The following is a 13,229-nucleotide window of genomic DNA, read 5'->3' as shown; positions in this document are numbered from 1 at the left end:
ACGAGGTCTGGCTGCATATATCTCCAAGGAAGCACATTATGCCTGTTCGGTAGCTAGGGGGATAAAAGAAGAGCCAGATAATAGGCTTGGAATTAGAGCTAAATCGAGGTGGGGAAATGGAGTTAAAAAATAGGGTTATGATATGAGTTTCTTTTATTTTCTTCCTTATCAGTATAATGAACACTCTATTTGGTAAAAAAATGCCTATTGTGAACATAGCTTAAGTGTAATCTGTTATATGCTATGAAACTCTTAGGAGCACTTCCTTTTTTTTTCATTACAAGGAGAAGTTCTAAGCATCTGGGTGTTCAATCTCTAAGAAGTAGGTCTCTGGTATCAGATATCCCTGTTATCAGCAACATGCTACAATAAATAACTTGGTTTTGATTATTAAACCCTTTTATAATACTGATGTTAAACCTCTGCAAGTTATTCATCAGGAGCACTGTGTAAATTAAAGGTTGCACCCAGTACATGTGCATGTGTGTATTAAAAAATGCATCTTGTCAAGGATAATTGGAAAGCACTGGCAATATCAGTTCAAAACACACACACACACACACACACACACACACACACACACACGTCTCCACTTTGCTTTGTGCTGTTATTAGGGTGCAACTTCCAAAGAATTGCGTAAGAACTACTCGGATTTTATAAACAAAACTGCATCATCAATGACTAACAATGATCTACTCTATTGGAGATTTATTGTCCACTTCAGACTGAATGTATTTGTGTGTGTGTGTGTGTGTGTGTGTGTGTGTGTGTGTGTGTGTGTGTGTGTGTGCGTGCGTGTGTGAGTGTGATTCAGTGTCAAGAGGTTCAGGTATCAATAATTGATTCGAGGCACATTTTCTCCATCTGAGCTGCCAGCTGGCCACATGCTGACATACCACTAAGACACAGTGAGAAGAGAGAAAGAGAGAAAGAGAGTGATAGAGAGAGAAAGCGTGCAATAGGTGACACTAAAAAAGGTTAGGATTATATTAATATGGATGTAAAGGATAGGGTAATGAAATCAGAACAAATACTACCTGAGCTGTTACAAGGTTCAAGATGAGGCACAGGTTCATAGTATGATGGATTAAACAATCTAATAATCTGTCTTGAATAATGAAAAAGTAAAGATGATCTAATATTTCTCATTCTATCTATCTATCTATCTATCTATCTATCTATCTATCTATCTATCTATCTATCTATCTATCTATTTTGTGATTTAGAAACTACTGGATAGATAGATAGATAGATAGATAGATAGATAGATAGATAGATAGATAGATAGATAGATAGATAGATAGATAGACAGACAGACAGACAGACAGACAGATAGATGTCGTAACCTAACCCCCACCCCCACCCCCACACACACACACACACACACACACACACACACTTTTAAGTGCCTTACATGAAACTGAAAGATCTTTGAGAGATAATATTCTCCAGTGGCAAAAAGAAGTCAAATATGGTATATTTTAATTAAATTTTATATGGAGGCCCTCCTCCTTTCCCCTCGCCGGTCGCATTGTAATTGCATTTGCGGCATCATTCGAGCAGACAAAGTGAAGGATGATTGTGTTGCTCTGGTAATAACCGCTCTGGACCCATATGCTGCCTAGGAAATGCGGAAGCACTGCACTAAAACCCACACTCTGTCAACACACCACAATAAATATCCACAGGCAGGCTCTTACCTCCGAGATTACAGCTGCTGTATGGTGAGGCCTCAGAGCGGACCAGCTTTGGGGGATCTCGTTGAAGTTCCCGCTCTGATCTGACCTTCAGGATTGTTTGCACCTGTTACAAGTTATTGCTTCTCGTCGTGTCTCATTAGCTTGTGTCTATACACCCTTAGGTTTGGCCTGCACGGTTGCTAAGTTTGCAAATGTTATCCGCGATACTAAGCTGTAGCTCATCCAACCAAGCAATTTTAACCGGATTTCCTTCAACCATGCTCTTGGTTCAAGTCAAGTCACTTTATTAATGACTCCAGTAAACCTACTCCTTCTATTTGAGTAAAGTTACAGAAGTAATTGCTTCTCATTGGAAGTACTGATCTTTTAGAACTTTTATTGCATTGATTCAAGTCAGTGTTCCATTCTCCTGCACATCAGATGTTTTATTGTTATAGGCACACATTGAATGAACCCTTCCACCACACAAACTCACCAGAATCGTACACATGGCTATACTTGTGGCCTCATGACTGCTTTTCAATTATCCCAGTTTATGTGTTTGCTTCAAAGCAGCAAGGATCAGCATGTTAATGGAATATAATGGGAGTATATGGAAATTAACGAGAATTAATGGGAATAAACTGAGAATATACAAAATTGCAGGTTAGCTTATAACAAGGAATTTAAATGTAATTTTGAAAAACAAAAATCTTCAAGGATAAGCTTGGTTAAAACAACCAGATTTAATGTTATGTTTTTATATAAGATAGTTTATATAGATTTCCACAAATTTCTAATTAATTCCCATAAAGGAATTTTCCAAAGATTTACTAAGAATTTTCCACCTCTTTGCAACCCTTTTTTCTCATAAAGTACAGATTACTAAAACATTTTATAATAAAGTACACTAACTAATTAAAAAAAATACAATAAACAAACTTTCTTTTAGCTTCTCCCATTAGGGGTCGCCACAGCGGACCATCCGCATGTTTTTACACTGGATGCCCTTCCTAACAAAACCCTCCCCATTTATGGGAGCGGCACTAAGAGCGGCTGGGGTTGGTTCCCTGACCGGGGATCGAACCCAGGCCACAGCAGTGAGCGCCGCATCCTAACCACTAGACCACCAGGGGACATAAATCAAAAATACAACAGACACAAATATTTGGACACTTGAGTTTCCCAGCCATATGTAGTTCTTCCTCAAACTGTTACCATAAGTTTGAGTTATACTGTAAGATTGTTTAGCATGTCTATGCATGTGGTAACATAAAATCTTCCCATTGCTTGAACTAGAAGACACAAACCTCTTCCAGCATGACAATAGCCCTGTGCACAATGCCAACCCTATGAAGCCTCATGAAACCATGGTTTACAAGGTATACAGTGTAAGCTCTTAGGTGGCCTGCTATAGAGCTCTGACCTCAACCCTATTGAACACCTTTGGGATAAACTGTAAACACTTAATGCATCCCGAGCCTCCTCACCTCACCTACATCAGTACCTGACACTGTTGCAGCAGAAGGAGCCCAAATTCATCAAAAACACGAAAAAAATCTAGTGGAACACCTTCCCAGAAGAGTGGAGGTTGTTGGAAGAGCAAATGTGGAATGGGATAGTCAAGTGTCCACAAACTCAAGTGTACTTTGCTACCATCTACTGTATATTCTGAATTACATTTTATCAACCACTGCACCTCATTGAACCGCATCCCTTGTTTTACATATGCAGATAATTAGCACTTGTATAAAGACTCACCTTTTACTCCATTGATGACTTCAAGTTTTCCCCCATGGTGATCACATGGAAGAACAAGAAACCATCAGTTTTCTTCTAACTTCTAATTCATTGTGAATGAGGAACCGGTGCACAAACAATCATGTGATGTGGTTCAATCAGGTGCAGTAGCCCATGGGAAAAAGTAGTTCGGTTCCATAATCCTGTCCATTAATGCTGGACTTTGTCACAAAATAGATTTATATAAATAGCAAAAAAAAACCCTTAGGAATTAAATCAAATAGTACATTGCTTTACAAGGAACTTGATGCCTGAATGCTTGATTTTGATCAATACATTAAAAGTATGACATGCAAGTATGTGTTGCAGCAGAAAACCGCTAGGAAAAAAATAGGAATTGTTCCCTTTTTCTTCTATTTAATGTAAAATGAATAAATATATATATACAGACAAAAAAAAATAAACAAGTGAAGGACGTTTCTCTTTTTGTTTCTGACCAGTAAGAATAGTCCATAAATTGTCCATATAACAATAAATACATTTAAATGTTGATGTGACATTGGAAAAAGAATGATTTTAAACTATAGGTTGCTGCGATATAAGAGAAATGATAGATAGATAAGAAAGAAAGAGAGAGATGGATATGTTGCTGAGATATTAGCAGTGATTACATGTGCAGTGTCCATCCCTGCTGCTCAGCCTGTTCTTCCCATCATGCCAACATCGTCCATCTGAAACGGCACCAAGCGAGAAAAACTCCAGCTGTCTCGTCCTTCACTTCTTTTTCATTTCTTTATCTCTCCTCTATTCTCTTCCCTCCACTATTCTTTTTTCTTCTATCCTCATTTCTTTCTGTCCTTTTCTGTCCACCTCTCATAACCTTCATCCTCCTCCAACATTTCTTTTTTCTGCTTTCCTCCATGATATTTCCTCCACTACTCCTTTTCTCTCCTATTTTCTTTCTATTCATCTCTCCTCAAGTCTCTTCCCACATGCCCTCTCCTTTCTCTTTTCTTTTGCTTTCATCCTTCCTTATGTCTTCTTCTTTTTCTGCTCTTCTATAATCTAATTTATTTGATTTCATTTCTTCTTTATCCTTTTTCTTCTCATGTTCTATTCTCTTCCTTTCCCTCTCATCTGCTCTTATCCTGCCTTATGTCACGTCCTCCTTTTGATTTCTTCCTCCACTCTCTGTCCTTCACTACTACATTTTCTCTACATGCTCTACCTCTCTTTTGCCTTCCTCCTTCTTCTCTCTCTTTCAGTCATTTCTTATTTCTTTTATTCTCTCCAGTCTTTCTTACTCATCTGCTCACCCTCTTACTAATTTCTTTGTCTCTTCTTTTGCTATTTATTCTCTCTTATTTCTCCAATTCATTAACTTTCCTCTCTTTCTGCTCTCTTTTTATTCCTTTCATCTGCTTTCACACTCATGCCCAGTCCTCCTTCCACATGTCTCCTTCTCTATTTTTCTTCCAGATTGTCTTTTCTCTTTAATTATCGCCTGTCTAACTTTCCCATCTGCTCTCCAACTTTCGCTTTCTCTTCTCTCTCTCTTCTCTTCTCTCTCTTCTCTTCTCTTCTTCTCTTCTCTTCTTCTCTTCTCTTCTTCTCTTCTCTTCTGTCCTTATCTTTCCTCACAACCTGCTCAAATCCTCTTATCTCCATCTTTTCTTATTCCCTTTCTCTTTAATTCTCACTTGTCTTCGCTTTTTAATGCGCTCAGTTTTCTTTTCATCCCATCTTCTCTCCTACTTTTAACTTTTCCTCTACTCCTCCTCCCCTCATGTCCCTCATATCTTTCTTTTTCATATCTTCTTCTCCTGTTAGTCCTCTCCTTTCTACCCATTTAAATTTTCCTCTCCTCTCCACATTTCTCCTCAATTTCCTATCTTAATTTGTTTCCACTCTCTCTACTCTTATTCCCATTCTCTATTTCTTTCTCTACTTATTCTTTCCCTCTCTCTACTTTTCCTTTATTTTCAGCTCTTCTCATAATTCGTTCCCAACTTTCCTTCCTCCTCCTTCTACTTGGTAAATGTTCTAAAGGGGAACTTTATATGCGAAGTGGGTTAAGCTTTGTCTGAGTGCATATGAAGAACGCCCTCGACTGCTCTTCTCGTGTTCGATGGAGAGGATGAAAAAATAGGAACAGAGGAGGTACCTGTGTTTCTGATCTAACTCTCTTCAACAGGGAAAAAAGGCAGCCGATCGGATATTTAATCACATAGCTACCCAGGGGATACTCTGGATTTTAACCTCATGCTTTTTTATTTAAAAAAAAATACTACATCAAATCGTTTCTCAGGGAAAAGTCTACTGTATGCACTAAACACTCAAAACAAATAACTGAATCTGTCATTTGCATAACTGGCCTCTCTAATGGGAAAAACAACAAACAGATATTGAAGATGTATAATTAACTTTTTTATACTGTATACTGTTGTTATACTATGGTCCAGTGGAATACTTGATGCTGATTGGCTGAAAGGTGTGTATTCTTATAAACCGTAACCATAGTAACATACAGTCCCAGCAGCATACAGAGCAAGGCAGCAATTGAAAGCATTTCCTAATGACCTTACTAAGCTAAAAGAAGGATTCCTGCCTGTGATATGGTGAATATGGTGATTTTTAAATAACTGGCCAAGGCACAGGATTAATCTGATGAAAAAATTGGAAATAGAAATAGAATAAAACATGAATTTAACTTCAACAGCTTTATTATTCGAAGCATACATACATTTATACATACAATATTTAGTGGACACCTGACCATTAGATTCAGATGTGCTTTTTGAACATCCTATTCCACAATTAGTCCCCATTTTCTGTTATTTTAATCCCCTCTCTTCTGGTAGGATGTTTCACTAGATTGTGGAGTGCGCTTGTGGGAATTTGTGCTCATTCCAAAACAAGGGTGTTAGTAAAGTCTATAGGGGCCTGGGTTGCATTCAGTGCTCTAATTCATCTCGAAGGTGCTGAGTTGAGGTCAGAGCTCTATAGCAGGCTACTCAAGATCTTCCTGTCCATCCCATGTAATTCCTATCCACGTGAAGCTGTTTTGGGTCTCCTAGTTTAAGTTTAAAGAAAGTTTAAAGAAAAGTTCATCCTACTGTATCCAAATACATTCTATACAATTGTTCGCCTTCAAATATGTGGTAACAGTTTGCCGATGAACCACATATGACGGGAAAAGTCGGGTCTCCCAAAACTTTTGCTCATACGGCGTATATACAGTATACATCCTGCTTCACGTTTTTACTTAATTAAATCATTCAACACACACCTAACCATGTATTATCTTATAAATATAAAATTTTACATTTTAAAATGAACAATTTGGCTGGATTTTGTGATTCATTACACTTACACACACTTGCTCATTCCTTCAGATGCTAAACCATAATGAAGCACAGTGCAGAAAATCATGAAAACATGCAAACAAAGGCCTATGCTTCACGTAACGTACAAACAGTAGAATGTGATTTCTATCTTGGCAAATGTTGTTGCTTTAATATGGGCTGATTTGTTGGCCATATTAATCCCAATAAACTTCACAAACATCTTTTATTGTCCTCTGTCCACACTGAGATTAAAATCAAGCTTTTCCATGCTGTGTAAGTGAATACATTTGAAAACACAATCGGACTGAGAAAACATCAATATTTCAAACTGCATTATTTTTAAAGGAGGCTGAACATTCACAATTGCATCATTTCAAAAGAGACAAATAGTAAATGATAAAAAAATGATGATTACTATTCATCCTTTTCTGTTTTCTTTTGCCCTTCCTTGTGTCTTCTTCTCTTCTTCTTTCCTAAATCTCCTTTCTTTGATTCTCTTGTCTTCCCTTTTCATTTCCTTTCCTCATCGCCCTTCCTTCTCTTTTCTAGTTCTCCCTTTTCGTTCCTACCATCTGCTCTTACCCTGCCTCATGTCACGTCCTCCTTTTTGATGTTTTCTTTCACACTCTTTCTTCCACTATTCCTTTTTCGCTATCATTTTTGTTTCGACCCACCTCTTCTAACCCTTAGCCGCCTTCCTCGTGTCTTCTTCTCTGCTTCATTCATTTCTTATTTATTTTATTCTCTCCTGTCTTTCTTACTCTGCTTACCCCTTTCTCATTTCTTCCTCTTTTCTTTCTTATTCTTCCTTTTTATTCTCTTCTCCTTTTGTTCTCCTTTTTTCATTCCTCTCATCTGCTCTCACACTTCCTCATGTCTATCCCCCTCATATTGTGTTTAATTATCTCCTATGTCTAACTTTCCCATCTGCTCATCTCCCAACTTTCTCTTTCAGGCCTCTAATTTCTTCTACTCTTTTCTCTCATTTGTCCTCATCCTTCCTCACAACCTGCTCTCCTTTCCACTTTCCTCTACATTTCACCTTCCTCACATCCTTTTCTCTCCATCTTTTTTCCAATTTCCATCTCTCTTTCATTTATCTATTGTCTATCTTTTTCATTTGTCTTTTTTTCAAAGCTTCTAAAATTTTTAAACATGTGCAGAATATGGATGGACATACAATTTTTGGAAAATGTTTAAAAATGCTGGTGTTGATAGAGAGCGTTTAAAAAACAAAACAGAATAATGTAGACTGAGTATTACACAGCGAAACTCGAGGACGACGTTTTACAACAACACCAAAGCACGTTGAATTCCACTTCTGCCAGCCGAAACCAGGAGGCTACAATGGACAAAAGAGCACTGAAAGTAGCAGCATATAAAAATCCACCAGGCAATGAATAAAACCGCTGCGCTGTTATACAGAATGAATACAAAACCAACAAATCAACATTTGCAAACTTCTCACAGAAAACTTCACCAATACCAATGAATCGGTGTAACGAATCAGAGTCCCTGTATAAGCTGTTTTTATGAAAAGGATTATGCCTTACAATGACTGCATACATACAAACAAGCTGGAGCTACTCTGGACTGCTAACTTCTGACCAGTTTGAATCGAGCATTTAACATCTCTGTGGTATAATAAAAAAAAACATTTGTTCTTTGAACCCAGATGGTGTGGAACTTCAGATGTGGCCAAACAGCATAAACTTCTCTTGTGGTCCCAAACAAAAACGAGCCTTTGTGTAAAAATGTGTAATCGCTAGAGATAAATAAACACATTGAGCAACGTCCTCTGAGAAAAGTATACCAACATAGTGATAAGTGAGACACACAGGCAGAAAAAACAAGAGAGCGAGAGAGAAACAATACAGCATTTGAGCTCGCTTACAGGAGAAACACTGTTTAATATTTAACACACATCACCACGACAGAAAAAACGAGTGAAATCAAAACTCAGCGCCACTTTACAACAGTGCCAGGTAATCTCACCTAGCCTGTGGTCTAAGGTTTTCTGTATAACAGACTACCACTGAAATTACAACAATATTTGGAATCATATACACACAAGTCAGCAGGACAACACAAGGGTGCAATCTGGAACAGTAAAGGATAATCACACAGGCTAATTAGATAAAGTTCAATTAATATTTTCTGACGACATATCCAACAAAAGCTCCAGGATTCAGCTCTCTGCGAGTCAGATAGGATGTGTTTGGTTCAGGTAGTATTACATTTTTTTCTTTATTTGGACTAAGAGATTTAAATTTGTTCCAGCATTATTTTGCAAAAGTGAGATCTATGAACCCTACATCAATACATAAGTTTTTTAAGAGTCTTGTGGGTTAGTGACCACAAATCTCCACAAGCACATTCCAAAATCTAGTGGAGCATCCTTGTGGAGGTTATTACTCTAGCAGAAAGTGGAGGTTATTACTCCAACAGAAAATTGAGACAAAATATGGAATTGGATATAAAAAACACATTTTACAATCAGGTATATAAACTTTCTTTCAGCTTCTCCCATTAGGTATTCGGTAGATCATTTGTATACATGATCCACTATGTTTGATTGGGCACATGTTTTTACGCTGGATGCCCTTCCTAACGCAACCCTCCCCATTTATCCGGGCTTGGGACCAGCACTAAGGGTGCACTGGCTTGTGTAACCCTAATGGCTGGGGTTGGTTCCCTGACCGGGGATCGAACCCGGGCCGCATCGGTGAGAGGACCGCATCCTAACCACTAGACCACCAGGGAACCATTTTACAATGAGGTGTAAATATATATATTTTTATATATATTTTTATATATAAAAAAAAACATCAAATTTAAAAATGTAATTCTAAAATGAAACTATTACTATAAGGTCTTCATCTTCTCCTACTACAAACAGCTGCAGCAACAATAACGCTTCACTTTTTAGCCATTTCCAGTTACATGTACTTCTGTGAAACGTTTCTTCCAGTTTATAACAGTTCCCTCAACAGCCTCCGTCTTCTCTCTTTTGAAGTCAAATATGAAACTATTAAATACAAACAGACAAACAAGAGCTTAATCAGTTGCTAAGCAAAATCATATCTTTGAATTAAGAAAAGAAGATGGTAAGGGGTTTGATGAAATGAAAGCCTATGTGATGGCAAACCTGCAAACGGAGAGAGACATCACTGCTGATTGAAACATGGCCGAGATCATCAGAATATCTGCCAGGGTGTAATCGATTGCTACTCATTTTAGCTGAAACACATTACCTCGTCACACACAGAGCGTCGTTATGGAACAGATCAAGCATGGGTGCTTTACGCCCATGTAGCTTAATTAATATTAAATGTTTTCCACTGCTAATCGATATGGAGGATGGGGCTGCAAATAATCTATGCAATTCATACGGCTATTATAAAAGCTATTCAATTATAACAGCACAATAAACTTCTGACTTATTTTTAGACAATCTATTATAGTATTTTTCACCCAGCCATTATTGTACACACTGATATTTTTTATACGACAAGTATGACATAAGTATATGTCATACTTGTCCATCAAATCGAAGATAAGACGAGGAAAAATAGCTTTTTTTTTCAGAAAAAAAAAAGATTCTCAAAACCTTTTATGAGGAACATGAACATGCATGCTATGCATACACTGAGATAAATGAGAGCTCAATCATGACAACAATCAGAATGATGATTGTGAGAGTTTACGTGAATGGAGTGTAGATAGGTTTGCTGTTGGTGAACTAGATCTGCTGCAGATGCTGCTGCTGATGATAACAGCATTGATAAGTGAGTGAGTCCTCGGGCTGCGTTTGCTAGGCATGTCCAAACATAATGTTAAGAACCTATGCTGCTCCTGCAAAATGTAAAAGTAAGAGTGACCTGGGTAACAGATCTATACATGTGGTATTTGGGAGATGGAGGGTGGAACGGAAATACATGTAACACACTCAGAAATGGCACCAGGATTATTTAAACTGTATGTGGAAAGTTTCGTAGACAGAGAGATGCTTCTGATAGGCTACGAAGGCCATGTTTGGTGAGCCAATCAGCTTAGAGATAGAGTTGGAGAAGAACCAGAAAGTAAAGCAAGCCTTTCTGTCATAATGAAGGTATGTAGCAATAATCTGAGGTACTGAAGGAAAAGCAAAATGTTTATTTAACGTAATATGTTTATTGTTACTAATACGTTTGACAGAAGAATTGTTTCAGTGAGAAATATACTGTATGTTGACATATGAACAGCAAACTATAGCTTTACTAGAGTACTAGAGTACAAATCTCCTTTCACCAGAGCCGAATTTTCAGTAAAACCTAAAAATACATATACGGTAATCTGCCTGATGTAACCACAGATCATCCAATTGTACTTTTTCCATTCAGAATCATTTTTCAGTCGGGTAATGTCAGGTATGAGTAAGGATTATTAAATGTCCATAAACATGCACATAACCACATATAGCAAGAAAGGTCAGGTGTCCCAATACCTTTGTCCATATAGTATGTATATACTATATATATGCATATTTTCTCCCCTAAGATGCTCTACCTCTACCACTCCTTTGATCAATGATTTCTTGTTTCCCCTTTCACCTCCACCCCACAAAGGCATTTGAGAGTGATAAGAAATGTCTTTCCAGGTTCCACTCTGAACCCTTCCCACTTCCTCTCCTTGGGTGCTTAGCAGAGTCTGTTGGAATAAATCCATGTCTCCTCAGAGGCAGTGCTACAGGCCACCCACAGGACACGGTGTAACAAAAACAGTCTCAGTGAACCTGTGAGAGTGAGTGACACCACTTTAGTTTGGGTCTGTCACATTTTCAACGGGGAATTGAATAGTGTAGAATCCCGCTGTAAAAAAAGGATGTTTTTTATGGGATTAAGAGATGTTGGATGGGAACGCAGTGGGGCGTAAAAGGGGTAATAGGCTGCGGTTTAATGCTGATTCAATGGATCTAAATGGACTACAGTAATGTTCACAGCTGTATTGATGCTGCAATTCAAGCTGTCCAGAACACTGTTATAAACTGCTTGTGACGGTTAATGCCACCTGATTTGGCACTACCTAAGCTTTCTGTGTGTGGCATCCTCAATGTTGCAAGTATAAATGATCACACTAGAATATGATCACATCAACAAAGCTGCATGACTTGATGATACAGAATATACAGTATATATGCTATACATATGTCTCGTCATTTAAGGCTAGACCACCACTTAGCATCATTTAGCCACTGACAGGAGATTGATCGATAGATAGATAGATAGATAGATAGATAGATAGATAGATAGATAGATAGATAGATAGATAGATAGATAGATAGATAGATAGATAGATAGATAGATAGATAGATAGATAGAAAATGTGCAGATAAATATGTAAGTATAAACAGCAAATAAATAAGATATAAGGTATATGTACATTGTACATACAACAGTACTCAAGATAACACAGTGTATATACAATACAGTATATACAGTGCACATGTATAAAGAAAAGCTATAGTTTGCTAGAAATCAGCAATTATATACAATTATATAAAGATATAGAGAACATACAGAATGCAGCAGAACTGCATGACAATAAGCGGTAGGGGTAGCTGAACAGCACTTTTAGTGAGAATCTATAATATTAATAATAACAATAATAATAATAATAATAATAATAATAATAATAATAATAACAAATGGATGTCATAGTAGCTAATGTATTTTCGATCCCTAAAAAAATTCTCTTGGGATTACCGTAATTTCCGGACTATAAAGCGCACATATATAAGCCGCACCTGTCTTTTACAAATATTTTTATTTTTAACATAAATAAGCCGCACCTGTCTATAAGGCGCAGGTGTCTACACTAATGTACTTAACACAGCCTTTAACGAAAGACACGTTACACATGGTGTAACAGGTGAAATATGTTGCGCTTCCTTTAGGAGCATAGCGGTATTTTGGGAATAGCCTGCCACTGCAATTCCCGGTATTACTGCGTGTGTTCAAGATGAGGATTATGTCCTTATTATTTTCTGATGCTCATTTCTATGTTTCTTTGACTAACCCATAACGCTGTTGCCAAGAAAAATAAAAAAGCACGAGTTTGGAAACCTGTCTGTGCTTATATGATTTCTGTTGTAACTGGAGTTAGCGAGCTCTCCCTTCACCCAGACTCAACGCGTTACAACGACTTGTATCTAAACAGTAGCCTAGCAATAAAGTCATTGTTCACTGTCTTCCTCCTTCCTTTCACAACTATTTCTCTCAGGAGTTTATCTTTTGGCATCGTCGTGCGTTTAAAAAAAAACATTTTTTCTCCTGAAGCCGTGCAGCTCAGAACACAGGTGAGGTGCGTTTTTTCGTTTCCGTTCGGAAATTTCATTGGTCTAATGTTATGGGGCTCAGTTTTTTGGCTTGAAGTTTGTGAAACCGGGAAAAACCCAGGAAAAATTCATAAATTAGCCGCTTCG

General features: G+C 37.6%; 1 protein-coding gene and 1 long non-coding RNA gene across 3 annotated transcripts in view; both read right to left on the bottom strand.

Annotated features, from left to right (window-relative positions):
- Positions 1-1,739, bottom strand: part of LOC124401804 — a 39,306-nt gene extending 37,567 nt beyond the window's left edge. Inside the window, exon 1 of the long non-coding RNA XR_006928613.1 lies at positions 1,701-1,739. This is a non-coding gene — a long non-coding RNA (uncharacterized LOC124401804). The remainder of the gene's footprint in view (positions 1-1,700) is intronic.
- Positions 1-13,229, bottom strand: part of kcnd2 (potassium voltage-gated channel, Shal-related subfamily, member 2) — a 152,111-nt gene that overhangs the window by 82,594 nt on the left and 56,288 nt on the right. The gene's annotated exons all lie outside the window — the stretch shown is intronic.

Source organism: Silurus meridionalis, chromosome 18 (genome assembly GCF_014805685.1).
Source record: "Silurus meridionalis isolate SWU-2019-XX chromosome 18, ASM1480568v1, whole genome shotgun sequence".
NCBI lineage: Eukaryota > Metazoa > Chordata > Actinopteri > Siluriformes > Siluridae > Silurus > Silurus meridionalis.
Note: the sequence above shows the minus strand (reverse complement) of the source record. Positions and strands in the feature narration are given on the sequence as shown.